Below are 15,464 nucleotides of genomic sequence, written 5' to 3'. Positions count from 1 at the left end.
ACCTAGTGCATGTACCTGATATGAAAATAGTGCTTCTGAGAATTCTGTATTTAAAGGCCTGAAGGTATAAGATAAAATTTTGAACTAGTGGCTTGTATAAATGATTTTTATATTTAAGTTGTTTCTCAATGTTTGAATTGACATCATTTGAAGGTTGACATGATAAACATATCAGTTTTTTGTTAGCATATTACTTGTCTTCATATGAATAGACCGTTGATACTTTTCACTCTCCCATTATCTACAGGGCTTCACTCTAGTATTTAGGATTCTTATAGAATGTCTGTTGTTTACAATTGTTTAAATGTTTCTAAGATCTTTTCTTTTAAGAAATTATTCCTTTATTCAGGAATTTATCCTCTTATTGCAAGGGCGATGAAGGAGTCATCCCAAGCCCATCTTTAGGGGACTAACTTAGTCTATATAGCGTTCCCCTTTGTTTTCTTTCCTTCTAGAAGATTCTCTAAATTTTTTAAGCAACCCTCTGTCATAGTATAGGGCTCTCTCAGTCTCATTATCTTGCTCGTCTTTCTCTTTTGGGGAAAGGTTCTGTCTCATGTGTTTTAGGGATGTCATTTCTTTTAGACATGTTTCATCTGATTGATGTTTCATTTGTTTGTGATCATGCTAGTTTACTTGTTTGTGACCACGCTGGTGTACCTGTTTGTGAGCACGCTAGTTTACTTGTTTGTGAATCACACATTTTTACTTGTTTAGCATCTTTATCTCGGAATATGTTTCGAACTACGTTGGCTTGATCCTCTTCCACGAGGTACGTAGTGCAGCTTGGGATCCATATCCCAAGTCCAGCCAAACTTTTTGTAAATAATGTTTTAAACCTTCTTAAAAAACCTTTAAAATCTTATTTTTAAAAGATCTTCCCCTAGAGTTAGGAGTTTCTTTTTGATATGGTGTTTGATTGTTTGTTTGTTGTGTGCTTGTTTTAGAGTTAGGAGGCTGTCCTGTTTTGTATTGATATGGTGTGTCCTGTCGTGTGAGTGTCCCTAGAGTTAGGAGGCCTCAAGTCGATCGGTTAGATATTTAGTCGAACCGATGGCTAGACTAGGAAGCATATAGTCAGCCTATGGTTTTCATTAGGTTGCACAGCCTAGTTACACATAGGGTGTAGGGCCCACCTGCATTAAGCTGCATTAGCTTAAGGCTAATCAACTTGTATTAGTTAGGGCATATAGAGAGTCCTAAAAATTACAATTCACCTGAACTTAAGCAATCATGCAAAAAGCTTTAAAAATCAGTCGAGTTTAGTGGATCGAGTCTAGGATAGTGGTTCTAGATGGTTAGGCATCGTAGTTTAGAATAGGGCATCGAACTACGTTGACTCCGATTCTTCCCGAGGCCGGGATACGTAGAGCAGCTGGGATGGATGGCCATCTTGGTCCGAGTCAAGTCGCATTAAAGTTAGGATTTTTCTTGTCCTGTCATACATATAGGATTGATTCGTGCTTTATGTTTTGATGTGTCTTCTTACTTTCTTGTACTGATACTATACCTTTAGCTGTAGCTTGTATGTGTATGTCCACCAGAACTTAGATACCCATTAGGCATGTCACTCATAACCTAGCTTTGCTTAGGTGACACACTTCTTTCATTTATCTTTTGTATGCTTATTATTTCTATTATCAGGAAATGCATGCTTAGGTAGACGACTTCTGAGAATTATTCCCATTTCATATGATTTTACCCAAAATTCTTTAGAATCTAATAATAAATGGCATAAGAGACCACGTGCTTGCACTCAGACGAATTGGAGGCGCTCTTCAGACCTTCTCCATTCGTAATCAGGCACGAATCCATTCATTTCTGGTTATCCATGGTATACAGAGCTTATTTTTTTTAGGATCCATGGCCGTATACCATGGATGGCGACTCTGAGTTTTGTTTTATTTCGAGAGTTCCTTCGTAGAGCTCTCCTTCATGTGTGGATGATCCAAGAGGCCGCTGGGGGCTCGTCCCCCACCTCTTGCCCGGATCGGGGTCCACAACCGTCAGTTGGATGGAATAGATTGTCAAATTGAAGTTTCATCTTATTCATCAATTACGAATGAAAGAACTTTCAATTGATATTCAAATCATTGGCTTAGAAGTTCCAACACAGGGCATGATGGTGCTTAGGTTTCAGATAAAGGAGTCACCTAAGGTTTTCATTAACAATGTGAAAATTAGCAAAATCTGAGAAATATCCCCTTTGAATTTCTTCTAATCTTTGCATATAGCAAGTCCAAAGACATAACTATGTAATACTGATGTCTAATCTATATATTTACAAATATATCTTCATTATTAATGTTTCTTCTTTCTTTTCTTTTGTTTTTTAAAAAAATTATAAAGCATTTTTTCGGGCGCTCCGTGCATCGTACGGGTCTGCAACTAGTAAATTTAATATCGAGAGAGGGAGACATTTATACGTAAAAGGTTTTAAATGACCTAGTTAGATCTGCGTACATGAGAAATTTATTTACTTTTCTAATTATAAAATGGTTTTCCGCTAAATTGCACAGCAAATCACATAAAGAAATATACATGTGCACATGAAAAATGAACATTCCCAAATCCCACTTATTTGAGTTCAATTGGCATCAAATATTTTGGAGTTTTTCATGGCAACTTCAGTTTTCTAGTTATATAGTACATATATAATGAAATGTACATTTATATGATATTTAAAATCTATAAGCAAATTTACATTTATAAAGTATTTAATAAAATGCCGCCCAGTCCAACATCACCCAAGTTTTCAAAGAAAATAGACGACGGTTTAGCTTTAGAAATACACTGTTCTAAAGCTTTAGAAAAGTGGGGTTTTCACTTAAGCTTTTAGCTTTAAGTATCATTTCCAGCCACGGCTAATATGATTTTCTTTTAAAGAACTGAAGTAGGAGATATGAAAAGAGTTATTAAAATAGAGATTTTATATGCTGAGTGGGCGGACACGCTCAAGTTGGAGGTACCACCCTTGATATTTGATCCAACAGCAGCTCAGTTTTTAAGAAGCCGCCGTTGGATCAAATATCAAGGGTAGTACTTCCATCGTACCACCAATACGAGCATGTCCGCTCACTCAATATAATCATACCTCAGTTTGTGCCTTGATCTCTTCCGCAGACAGCAATGGCTTTCCACTACTGTTCTTCACCGAGATTAGAACGTCAAGCAGATCCTCAGGCTCCTTTTTCACGAACCCATCTTGAGCATTCCTCCATTGCTCGATTCTCTCATCGATGATAGGGTCGTGATACTTGTTTACAACCTTAATAGCCTTCTTCATGATCCTCTCGTGGCCATTTAAATCTAACCATCTCAAGCGTGGAAAGTAGTCTGAAACAGCGAAGGAGTAAATAAGAGACAGCACAGTGAAGATAGCCTCGACGTGTTCTTCTTCTTCAAAGCCAGGGCCTCCATCCTTACTCCCATGGCCAAAGTACCTCTTGTTGAACATCAACTTCCTTATGACATTGCCACTGTATTGCTGAACTGCGACTCTGACATTAACAACTGCCCCGCCGGAGACCTTGAGGCTCCGACATTGGTTGTATATGTATCTAACAAGGTTGTCTGCTTCCTCAACTCTCTTGTTAAGCAGCCAGTGGAGTCTCGAAGGAGAAAGAACCTCAGAGCTCACCACTCTCCTCATCTTTTTCCACTGTTCACCCCATGGTACGAATGCGGTCGAGAGGAATCCTAGGCTCGAGTACTCCGTTGCCATGGTGATGGGCCTCGATGAGAAAATTGCGTCTTGTTGTTTTAAGAACTCACGTGCGATCTCAGGGCAATTGACAGAAACTACATGGGTACTTCCTAGGCGGAAACATGCAATCTCAGTCTTCATCTCGTTCATGAGGTCCAACATCCATCGGAATGCCGGCTTGTTCATGATTATGTCAGGGAGGTTCCCGACGACTGGCCATGGAGATGGCCCGGGTGGGAGAGGGGGCCTCTTGTGTTTCTTAAGCCTGGCCAAAAAGGATTGGAGTAGAAGGAAAAAGAAGATGAAAGTGATGAAGAGTAATATAATGGTGGGCCAAAAAGGAGTCCTTGCCCTGCCATTGTGGACGCGCGCGAAGGTGAGGAAGGAGGAGGAGGTGATGGTGTTTTTCTCCATGGTTATTTTTAGAGTCGGAGAGGCTGTGAGGAAAGGGAGGTGGTCATGTTGCCTTTATATAAGAAAAATGTGTAAGTAGTAGGTAAGGACAACTTTCAGCCGTGTATTTAATTATAAAGGGAAAATCTTTACAAGAAATCAAAAGATAGGGGAAGATTTTATATGATAAGTGTGCACGCACCAAATATAAAGTGTGCACATTTTATTCTAGTGATTTAAATTATTCATTTTGTGGACCCACCGACAAAAAGTTTCTGCATTTAATGATCCTAGCTAACAGGCTGACGTATTTACTGTAATACTCGGAAGAGAAGAATCACAATTAACATGTGCCATGTGTTAGCACCATATATGAGGCAAGTACATGGACGGTTTTTAGTAACCAGGTGGTAAGCTCGGATTGGAGGGGTTAGCAATACGTAGTAGTTTGGGTTTCTCAAGCAGGACTGACCAAACATGTAGGTCTATTGTACCTTTTTGTGGGGCCATGTATATAAAAGCTCGTAAGGAAATACAAGCATGTGTAACGTGAGATTTTGCATGGTCAGTGGTCGGACATGGTTCCTCCCTTATATTTTTCATCCGATACGGACACCATATAATTTTTGGGGATTTGCTAGGGTCCATCGCAGAAGGTATTTCGCTGAAAGGCTTGTGGCATGTGGGAGCAGCCACACACAGGCTCACTTTTCAGCAGATTTTTTTTCCATTTATGATGTGGCTGCTCTCACATGCAACAGGCCATCCATGAAATGCCTTCTGCGATGGACACTAGCAAATCCCAATTTATTGTGTTGTTTACACCCTCGAGGAGAGAGCGTGTGGAGAATTAATGAAGATAGTACCACGTTAATGTTTAGGGGTGCAACTTGGGTTGGGTTGAACCCGAACCTGACGGGTTGAACCCGATTTTTGGGCGGGTTGGGTTGACCAATTTCGTGTTGGGTTCGGGTTGGGTTGGGTTGGGGACCCGGCAACCCGACCCGACCTGTGAACCCGCCAAAGATAAACACAGTTTGTCAGAATACATGTTTTTTTTGTAGTTTTTGACCTTTTGTTGACTTTTTTGTTTTTTCTTTCCACCCTTACAATCATAATACTTATTTAATATTTCCTATTAACTTATATCCAAAAAGTAAAGGCAAACAACAAACTAAAGTAAAAAGTAAACAGGTGATTGTCACGGTCAACCCGACCCAACTTGGGAAATCGGGTCGGGTCGGGTCGGGGTCGGGTTAGCGAAAAATCAATTTGAGTTGGGTTGGGTTAGCCAAGCCGGGTTGAAACTCGGGTTGGGTTGGGGGTTGAAGTGTTCGGGTTGGACCCAACCTGAGTTGCACCCCTATTAATGTCACTCCATCGAATTGTCATTCTCAGACATAGGATATTAAAAGTGTTCGAATTTGACAACTCCTCTAGCATATGAAACATGAAAAAACTGTTGGTTTATGATAAGGATAAGAATAGAAACAAAAATAAAAAACAAAAATAAAAAAATAAATCAGTCCTTAAGTTAATAAGAATTTCCCCTCGACTCCATGTCCTAATAAAAATACAATAGGGAATAAGCTCGAAAGGATTAATGGATTCATGGTTAAATCCCTCCGCGATGCATTTTATGCCAATTTAAATTAAAAGAGGGATCAAATGGTATAGTTCATTTGTTGGTAGCATTTGTGACATCATGAAGGTGTTTACCATAAAACGGATTTGTGAGACATTTTATTCAACAAATGCTTCTTTCTGCTTGGGTTGGCGCGTTGCAGTAATGAAGAACAAGTTTCTTCTCACTACTAGAAAAAGGGATTGTAGCGACGGAAATATTTCCGCCACAACTTAATTGTTGCTATAACATAATTTCCGCAATGGTAAAATTTACTGTCACTATTTATTCATTATTAGCGATGGTTGATTTTTAATTTTCGTTATACGAATTTTTATGAAGACGGTTATTGATAAACTGTCGCCGTAGAAAATAAAAAAATATATTAAACGTTTTTTCTTAAACTTATTGGCAACGAATTACAGTTAACCATGGTGGATAATTTTCTCATCGTCTTTCCTCCCAACAGTTGCCGCCATATGTTCCATTTGCGGCGATGGTAATGAAAAAACCGTCTCTTAAAAGTGTAATTAATGATGGATATTAACCGTCGCTAATAATTTTTTCAACTTAGCGCCAAACTTTGCTGCCAATTATTGTGTTTGGTACAACGGTTATGAAAAAACCATTGGTTGTAATAAATATGGGAACAATTACCAATGGGAGACAAACATTAGGCAAAATTATCAACATGACCCATTCTTTTCAAAAATTATCAACGAGGGACAAAAGAGGTCTTGTCAGTAAAAGCTGGATGAAAATGCCCTTTGGCATTTACAACACGTTTTGACCTTGTTTTTTTCCTTCTTCCCTATTCTTCTACTTTTCCAATATCACTTTTTTGATTTTTTACCCTACTAGTCATCTTCCTAATTGTTCAGCCACCATTGTTGCTGGCAAATCTTGAAAATTTGAATGTTGAGTTCTTACCATCTATCTCTTTGTATTTATGTTTTGTTTTTTTTTTTTTTTAGGGTTTTGCACTATCTTTCATTCCTCTATTTCTGATTTATCTTGTTTAGGGTTTAAGCGATTTGTATTTTAGGATGAGTTCTGGAGATAATCCATGGATGGCTTCACGCAATTTTTTGGAAGACAAGTGGTTGTATAAGAAAAAGTTGATGTAATACATGAATGGATGGCTACTCATTTTTTGATTTACTTAATTTTTTTTTTGTAATACACAAATTGGGATGTAATACATGAAGCACATTTAATGAAAACAACATCCATTTCTTTTTGTTATTTCTATCATGAGCAGAATTGTAATGCCATTAGAAGAGTTGCTATAGGTAGGGGTTTTGTAGTAGAAAGGGTTTATCAACTCTCTGGAAAGGGGTTAGTAACTCTCAAAAGTAGGGTTACCAATTTTCGAATGGGCTTATCAAGTGCTTGAAAACAGGGGCGATGCCAGAAATTTTGCACAAGGGAGGCAAAAATTATAGTAATTTTTTTTCTATCTTAAAATTAAGATAGAAAAAATTTCTATTTGAAATTTTGCACAAGGGGGCAAAACTTATAGTAAATTTTGCACAAGGAAGGGAGATAAAAATGGTAAAATTAAAATTTTAAACTTATTTTCTATCTTAGGGATGATTGGAAAGGGGGGCATATTTTTTTTTTAAAAGGGCGTAAGTATAAAAAAAGAAAAAAAAATAAAGGTTTTTTTTTTCCAAAAAATTGAGGGGGGCAATTGTCCCCCTTTCCTTTCAAGTGGCATCGCCCCTGCTTGAAAATTGGCTGAGGGTATTGGAGTTTTGGAAGGGGGTTTTCAAGTCTCTAGGATTGAGGTTATCTAGTATAAAAAATGGGGTTACCAATTTCCGAATGGGGTGATCAAGTCCCTAAAAATTGGCCAAGGGTACTAGAGTTTTGGAAGGGGGTTTTCAAGTCTCTGGGATTGGGGTTATCTAGTATAAAAAATGGGGTTACCAATTTCTGAATGGGCTTATCATGTCCTTGAAAATTGGCCGAGGGTACTGGAGTTTTGGAAGGGGGTTTTCAAGTCTCTGGGATTGGGGTTATCAAGTATCAAAATGGGGTTACCAATTTCCGAATGAGCTTATCATGTCCTTGAAAATTGGCGGAGGGTACTAGAGTTTTGGAAGGGGGTTTTCAAGTATTTGGGATTGGGGTTATCTAGTATCAAAATGGAGTTACCAATTTACGAATGGGCTTATCAAGACCCTTAAAATTGCCCAAGGGTACTGGAGTTTTGGAACGGGTTTTCAAGTCTCTGGGGTTGGGGTTATCCAGTATCAAAACGTGTTGCTTAAGAAAAGAGCATTTTCGTCCAGCTTTTATTGACAAGACCTCTTTCGTCCCTCGTTGATAATTTCTGAAAAGCATGGGTCCTGTTGATAATTCCACCTAAATTTTGTCCCCCATTGGTAATTGATCCATAAATATGCAACTATTACTAACACTCGCGAATTACTTTTCCGACTTTGGCGCCAAACGTTGCCACCCATTATTACTTTTTTGTGACAGAAGGATATGTACTGTCACGATAAATTACAAATAGCGATGGTATTAGAAACTGCCGCCAAAAGAACACGCCGACCATAATAAATGTACTACGAGAATCACATGATTTCTGAAGACACGCGGTTTTGTGGACCCACGATCCGAGAGAGGCGGGGGGACGGGCCCCCCCCAGAAAGTCTCTAGATCATCCACGTGAAGGAGAGTTCCACCAAGGAACTCTCGAAAGAGTGCCCCTCACAGTATGAGTGGCGATGTAAAGTGAGATACCTCTCGATTCGGGGACTAGCCTGGATTCGAGTCGCACCTTAAACAAAGAAAGAGTCGCCATCCAAGGAAGTAGGCCCTGGATCTCATGCTGTGCTCTGTCGCAACAGATAACCAGAGATATAAAAGGTCCGTGCCTGATGGCGAATGGGGAAGGGGTTAGGCGCCCCCAATTCGCCCAAGTGCAAGCACCTGGTCTCTTATGCCATTTATTATTAACTTTGAAGAGTTTTGGGCGAAAATCTTGCGAAATGGGAACGAATATCTCCGAGATAACGTCTATCTAACCATGCATGTCTTGGAGATGAATAATAAGCACACACAAAAAGAAATGAAAGATATGCCACCTAAGAATAGCTAGGTTATGAGTGTCATGCCTAATTGGTGTCTAAGTTCTGGTGGACAAACACATGCATGCTACAGCTAAAGGTATATGATCTGTACATGAAAGTAGAAAAACACAGCAAAACATACAGCACAACCCATGGCTCGACACGACACACCATAAACTCTAAGGTGATACTTGACTCGGACCAGGATGGCCATCCATCCTAGCTGCACTACGTATCCCGGCCTCGGGAAGAATCAGAGTCAACGTAGTTCGGCGACCTATGCTAAACTACAATGCCTAACCCTCTAGGACCGCTATCTTAGACTCGATCAACTATACCTGACTAGTTTTTAAAGCTTCTTGCGCCATTACTTAAGTTCAAGTGAATGGTAATTTTTAGGACTCCCTATATGCCCTAACTAATGCAGGTAGAGCACAACATGGGATCCAGGGCCTACTTCCTTGGATGACGACTCTTTCTTTGTTTAAGGTGCGTCTCGAATCCGGGCTAGGCCCCTAATCGAGAGGTATCTCACTTTACATCGCCACTCATGCTGTGAGGGGCACTCTTTCGAGAGTTCTTTGGTGGAGCTTTCCTTCACGTGGATGATCTAGAGACTTTCTGTAGACACCCCATTTTGACCTGACCCAAGTTCGCGTTGCTCGAGGAACACCTCGTCAAATTCGTGAATTAGGACTTCAAATTACACCCTGAGGTAGTCTAGGATTCTAATTAGGTCCCTTTCAGATTTCGTTGAAAACCGGTGAAGTTTGCCTAATTAAATGATTTTATTTTTAAAATTGGGCAGAAGGGGGATGAATTAATCAAATCAAGGAGTGCCTTTAGCATACAAGAGTTAGTGTAATAAACCAGAAAAGGGGATTGTCCATGGGAAACAAGAGCCAAATATATCATTTTTACATAACAAGGGGTGTGAATTAGTCCGTCCGAATCCAAGCCAATTTCGCGCGCCTAGTATATTTCGTGCGCCCATTGATTACGGTAGTGCGAATATGGGTAAGCCTCGTTTTGATATAAAAATCCGCGAAGGAGAAGAACCATAGGATTTTTTTTTCTTTCGTTTTCAAACAGAAAAGAGAGAGAGAGAGAGAGAGAGGGAGGAGAGAGAGTAGATCTCATCCGGTTTCATCTTCTCCGGCGGATCTACCGGCCGGAATCAGAGCTCCAATCGCCGGGTGCTATGTTTAAAGTCCTTCTAATCAAATATCTTCTTCTCCGGCAACCCCAACGGAGCTCCGGCCAGCAGAGAAGTCTCAGATCTGAGATCTTGAAGTCTCAGATCTGAGAAAAGAGAAAGAGAGGAGGCTCATTATTCTTGCAGATTGCAGAGAAAGGGAGAGAATGAAAACGAGAGAGAAAAACCCCTTTTCTTTTCCCCACCGAAACCCTAACTTTAGTCTTCTTCTCCGGCTATATTCTGGTAGATTTTCGATCATCTCCCCCAAGGCTCTGGTCATATTCCCATCTCCATTACCACGGCTTAGATCCGATCTATCTCTCCCGCCTTCAAATTCTACTTAAAAGCTTTCAATGAAACCCTAGATTCAGAGCTTTTTCTATTGTTCTTTTTGTCACAGATCTGAGAAGAGAGAGAGAGTAGATCTGGACTAGAAACCCTCGTTTGAAACTCTAATTCTCATTTTTTTCTTATCCTCCGATCAATCTCGCCTGAGTTCCGGCCGTTCCTTTGCTTTCTTCAGATCTAGCTACCTCCGTTGCCATGGTTGGGATCTGACCTCCTCTTTCTCCAAATGCCGTTTCAAGGTTTCTTCTCCGGCAAATCGTTATTCTCCGGCGAGATCTGTCGCCATTTCCGGTCACAGATCCTATAACCTTTTCTCTATTTTCTCCTTGATCTGAGAATTGGAAACTCCGATTACAAGCGTGCTCTTCATCTGAGGTGTTTGCGGCATTAATTTTTTCTCCGATCATGCTCCCCATCTCCGGCAATCTTCCCGCCTTGACCGGCAACCGCTATTTCCCCGATGGTGCCGCTATGCCATTTCCGGGAGGAGTTGAGAGAATCAAAGAGAAAGAGAGATCTGAGAAGAGGAAAACCGATTTCCTCTCTCCGATCATCTCCTCCGATCGTCCATCTTCTCCGGTCGGAAGCCTTTGGATCCAACTGCAAATACTTTTGAATCTGGCCTTTATTAGGTCAGATTTAATCTTCTCCGGTCAAAGCTACTGCAAATCCGGTGGCTCTCTGCTATTTGGTTCAATTGCTTGGAAAATTGCGAGGGAAAGTTCACCGATTCTGAGAAAAAGGTAAGAATTACTGAGATCTTATTGAATTTCATTATTTTCTTGATCTGAGGATATCTTTTTCTATCAATGTTGTGTGGTTATGAGGGATGCTCAGATCTATAGTTGCCTTTGTGTGTTTGACGATACCGGGATATCGTTTCTATTGGATCTAGGGTTATTATTCTATGTTCTAGGCTCATTTTTTTTAGATGATTATTTGAGGGTGTATCATCATATATTGTTTGAGATTAGTTATATTTCCTTGACAATCTGTGATAATTTCTCTTTAATGGTCGCTAAATGAGGTATGGTTATAGTTCTCTCTGGTGTTTGGGTAATCATTTCATGGCTTAAAAAGTGTAATTCTCTTGAGTGCTGATTTAAGACTAGAAAGTTTATGTTCAATGTTGTGGTGCCCATAAGAATTTCATGATTTCGTGCCTCCTGCCTTTGTTGTTTTGCAAAAGAGAATTAGACGAGGCTTGTTTTTTCTTGTGCAAGTGTTTCTTCCAGTTGATTGAGGGTTGTTATCGAAGTGAAGTAGTGTGAATGGAAATCGAAGTACTCTGTACAAATTCATTCTTACTTTTTCCTGACATGAGTATATTCCAATCCTCGCTTGATTGAAGCCATCAAATGTGATCGTTATTGTTACATTTACTTGTCTTTGGTTAATGAACTGTATGTCGCACTTGGAAGCTTAGGGTTATTCCTAAGGTTTCAAGGATCTTGAATCTGCACAAGTTGATGCCCCCTGTTATGCACCAAAATTTATAAAAATCAGAAATATCATTGCATGCATTTGTATAATTTGTTGAAAATTTAAGATTCTTCTTTTATGTTAAGTTTTGAGTTAGGTTCTGAAGATGAATGGACTGTTCAGGTAAGACTATCTTGAAAGCTTATCATACTTATTTTTTATTTTAAATAAATGGTTTAATTGAAGAAGGAAATCAGATGATTTGCACTATTCGATGTCCTTGACACGAATATCGTCTGATTTCAAGGCGGTCTGTAGAAATATTATATGTGTAGGAAATCAGATGATTACTTTGGCATCATCTGATTTCATTGGAGTCCCCGTATTGGGGTTTGTGGTTGGCTTTGAAGTGTTTGATATTGTTTTACTTTATTAGGCTATCCAACGGCTGGTCTGGACTAATTAATGTTGTTTATCATTTTATGATTGCTACATGTTGTGCACTCTTTAGTTGTAGATCTTACTTTGCGGATATTTGATTTGTTTTTATAATAATTGAATGGAAATTTGAGTTTACTTGGTAACCTTTTTCTTCTCTCTTTGGATAGACTAGCGTAGTCTTCTAGACTTCTTTAGATAATAGAACCTGTACTAGGAGACATACTCTGTCTCGTTAGGCAATCCTCCTTTGGAGGCAAGCCTCATTTGTAGAATCCTCTCTGAGGTTGCACCTCAATTTGTTCCTCTGTTAATTAGAGACCAATTTGGTCAATTAGTTGTCTTAGCCTTGCTTACCCCTTGGGGGCAATGATAAGGTTGTTTAGAGCCCATCTTTGTGTGTGTTTGGGAGACCCGTCCGGTCTCATTCTCTCGTTAATCCTCTTTGTGTGCTTTTTGATTTTGGGAGAACACCCTACTCGGCTTGGCTTCATACCCCTACCCTTATGGGTATTGGGTTGCACATTTGTTGCACCCTGGGGGCTAGGTAGCTGTCCGGCCCGGCTGGGTGTTTTTACCTTTGCCAAATATGCACAAGGTCTCTTATTTCCTTTTAGACCCGCCCGGTCTCATTCTCTTGCTAAACCTCCTCTTTGTGCGCCGTTTGGTTTTGGAAGAACACCCTACTCGGCTTGGCTTCATACCCTTACCCTTATGGGTATTGGGTTGCACACTTGTTGCACCCTAGGGCTAGGTAGCTGTCCGGCCCGGCTAGGTGTTTTTACCTTTGCCAAATATGCACAAGGTCTCTTATTCCTTTTGCTTGTAAGCTTCTCCTTAGTCAATAGTCCATTCGCATAGGAGTCAGCCTTGATTAGAGGGTCTTTGACTCATTCATCCTTTAGATAGTGTTATTAGAGAGTCTTTGACTCATTCGCCTTTTAGGTGGCGTTATTAGAGAGTCTTTGACTCATTTGTCTTTTCAGTAGTGTTGTAGGAGAGTCTTGGACTCATTTGTCTTTCAGGTGTTGTTATTAAAGAGTTCTGACTCAATCTTTCTCTCTTAGAGAGTCTTTGACTCGTGTATCCTTTAGTTGTTGTTTTTGGAGTCTTTGACTCGTGTTTCCATCTCTTAGAGAGTCTTTGACTCGTGTATCCTTTAGTTGTTATCAGTGGAGTCTTTGACTCGTGTTTCCATCTCTTAGAGAGTCTTTGACTCATTTATCCTTCAGTCGGTGTTTTTGGAGTCTTTGACTCGTGTTTCCATATCTTAGAGAGTCTTTGACTCGTATATCCTTTAGTCGGTGTTTTTGGAGTCTTTGACTCGTGTTTCCATCTCTTAGAGAGTCTTTGACTCGTATATCATTTAGTTGTTGTCAGTGGAGTCTTTGACTCGTGTTTTCATCTCTTAGAGAGTCTTTGACTCGTATATCCTTTAGTTGTTGTCAGTTGAGTCTTTGACTCGTGTTTTCTTCTCTCTTAGAGAGTCTTTGAATCGTGTTTCCATTTCTTTTAGAGAGTCTTTGACTCCGTTATCTCATTTTCAGTGTTATCAGTTGCTCTTATTAGAGAGTCTTTGACTCATTTATCCTCCAGTTGCTCTTATTAGAGAGTCTTTGACTCATTTATCATCTAGTTGCTTTTATTAGAGAGTCTTTGACTCGGTTGCTTCCTTTGTGCTGTTATTAGAGAGTCTTTGACTCATTTGCTCTTATAACGGTATTATTAGAGCATAGTTTTCCTTATTCACCCTAGGGTTTGTCCCTAGGGTGTTGTTTTTTTGTATTTTCCCTCCGGTCTTTGGCCAAAAGGGTGAAAACATCAGAAATTTTAAAATCCATAAACATTGAAATCATTAAAAATCTCAAAAATATTAGAAACTTAAAACATAAAAAATAGTTGATTTGCTGTAAGTGTTTGTTAGGTAGAGAGTTCGTTTCGAACTACGTTGGCTTGATCCTCTTCCGAGGTACGTAGTGCAGCTTGGGATTTACATCCCAAGTCCAGCCAAACTTTTTTTGTAAATAAATGTTTTAAACCTTCTTCAAAAACCTTTAAAATCTTGTTTTCAAAAGATCTTCCTCTAGAGTTAGGAGTTTCTCCTAGATAGAGAGTTTTAGAGTTAGGGTTTTTCTTTTGATAGGTGGTTTGATTGTTTGTTTGCTGTGTGCTTGTTTTAGAGTTAAGGGTCTATCCTAGAGTTATAGGAGCGCCTCCGTCCGGTCAGTCGGCGATCCACATCGCCGAGTGATGACTAGAGTAGGATACGCTAGTCCACATTTGGTTTTCCTTAGGAAATACAGCCTAGTTACACATAGGTTGTAGGAATCACTTGCATTAGCCTAGGGCTAACATGCATTTAGTTAGGGCATATAGGGTGTCCTAAAAATCCACAATTCACTGGAATTTAAATAATCGTACAAGAAACTTTAATAACTAGTCCGGTTTTTTAGATCGAGTCTAGGATAGAGGGCTAGGTGTCTTAGGCATCATAGCTTAGAATAGGCGCGAAGAACTACGTTGCCTTGATTCTCGTGGAGGCGGGGATACGTAGGCTTCTTTGGATGAATACCAGACCATCCGAAGACTCGGGCTAATTCGTTTAGAGTCTTAGGATTTGTTGTGCTGTTATTGTAGGATTTGATATGTTTTCTTACTTTATTGTACTGATCTTATACCTTTAGCTATAGCTTGCATGTGTTTGTACATCAGAACTTAGACACCCATTAGGCTTGTCACTCATAACCTAGCTATGCTTAGGTGACACATCTTTCATTTTATTTTATATGTGTTTATTATTTTTATCCTCAGGAAATGCATGCTTAGGTAGACGAGTCCTGAGGATTGTTCCCATTTCACATGATTTTTATTCAAACTTCTTTGGAGTTACTAAAAATGGCATAAGAGACCAAGTGCTTGCACTCGGACGAATTGGGGGTGCTCTCAGACCTTTCCCATTCGTAATCAGGCACGAACCCATATATATTTCTGGTTATCCATTGCACAGAGGATTTGATTTTAGGGTTTCATGGCATATCCATGGATGGCGACTCTGAGTTTATTTCAGGTATGTCTCGGTTTCGAACCTCGGTTCCGGATCGAGACATATCTCTTTCTTTTTTATATCGCCACTCGTGCTATGCTATGAGGGTGGCATCCGTTTTGAGAGTTCCTTGGTAGAGCTCTCCTTCACACGTGGATGATCCAGAAGATGGTGTTAGGGACCCGTTCCCTCGCACTCGTCCTCGGATC

The 15,464-nt window shown here is 39.8% G+C and overlaps 1 pseudogene; it reads right to left on the bottom strand.

The window, feature by feature from the left end:
• Positions 1-2,732: 2,732 nt before the first annotated feature.
• Positions 2,733-4,256, bottom strand: LOC143851310 (tryptophan N-monooxygenase CYP79A68 pseudogene; annotated as a pseudogene).
• Positions 4,257-15,464: the final 11,208 nt, after the last annotated feature.

Source organism: Tasmannia lanceolata, unplaced genomic scaffold, assembly GCF_043159265.1.
Source record: "Tasmannia lanceolata isolate RefF3 unplaced genomic scaffold, GAP_Taslan_0.1 ptg000018l, whole genome shotgun sequence".
Lineage (NCBI taxonomy): Eukaryota > Viridiplantae > Streptophyta > Magnoliopsida > Canellales > Winteraceae > Tasmannia > Tasmannia lanceolata.
This window is presented reverse-complemented; position numbering and strand designations above follow the sequence as displayed.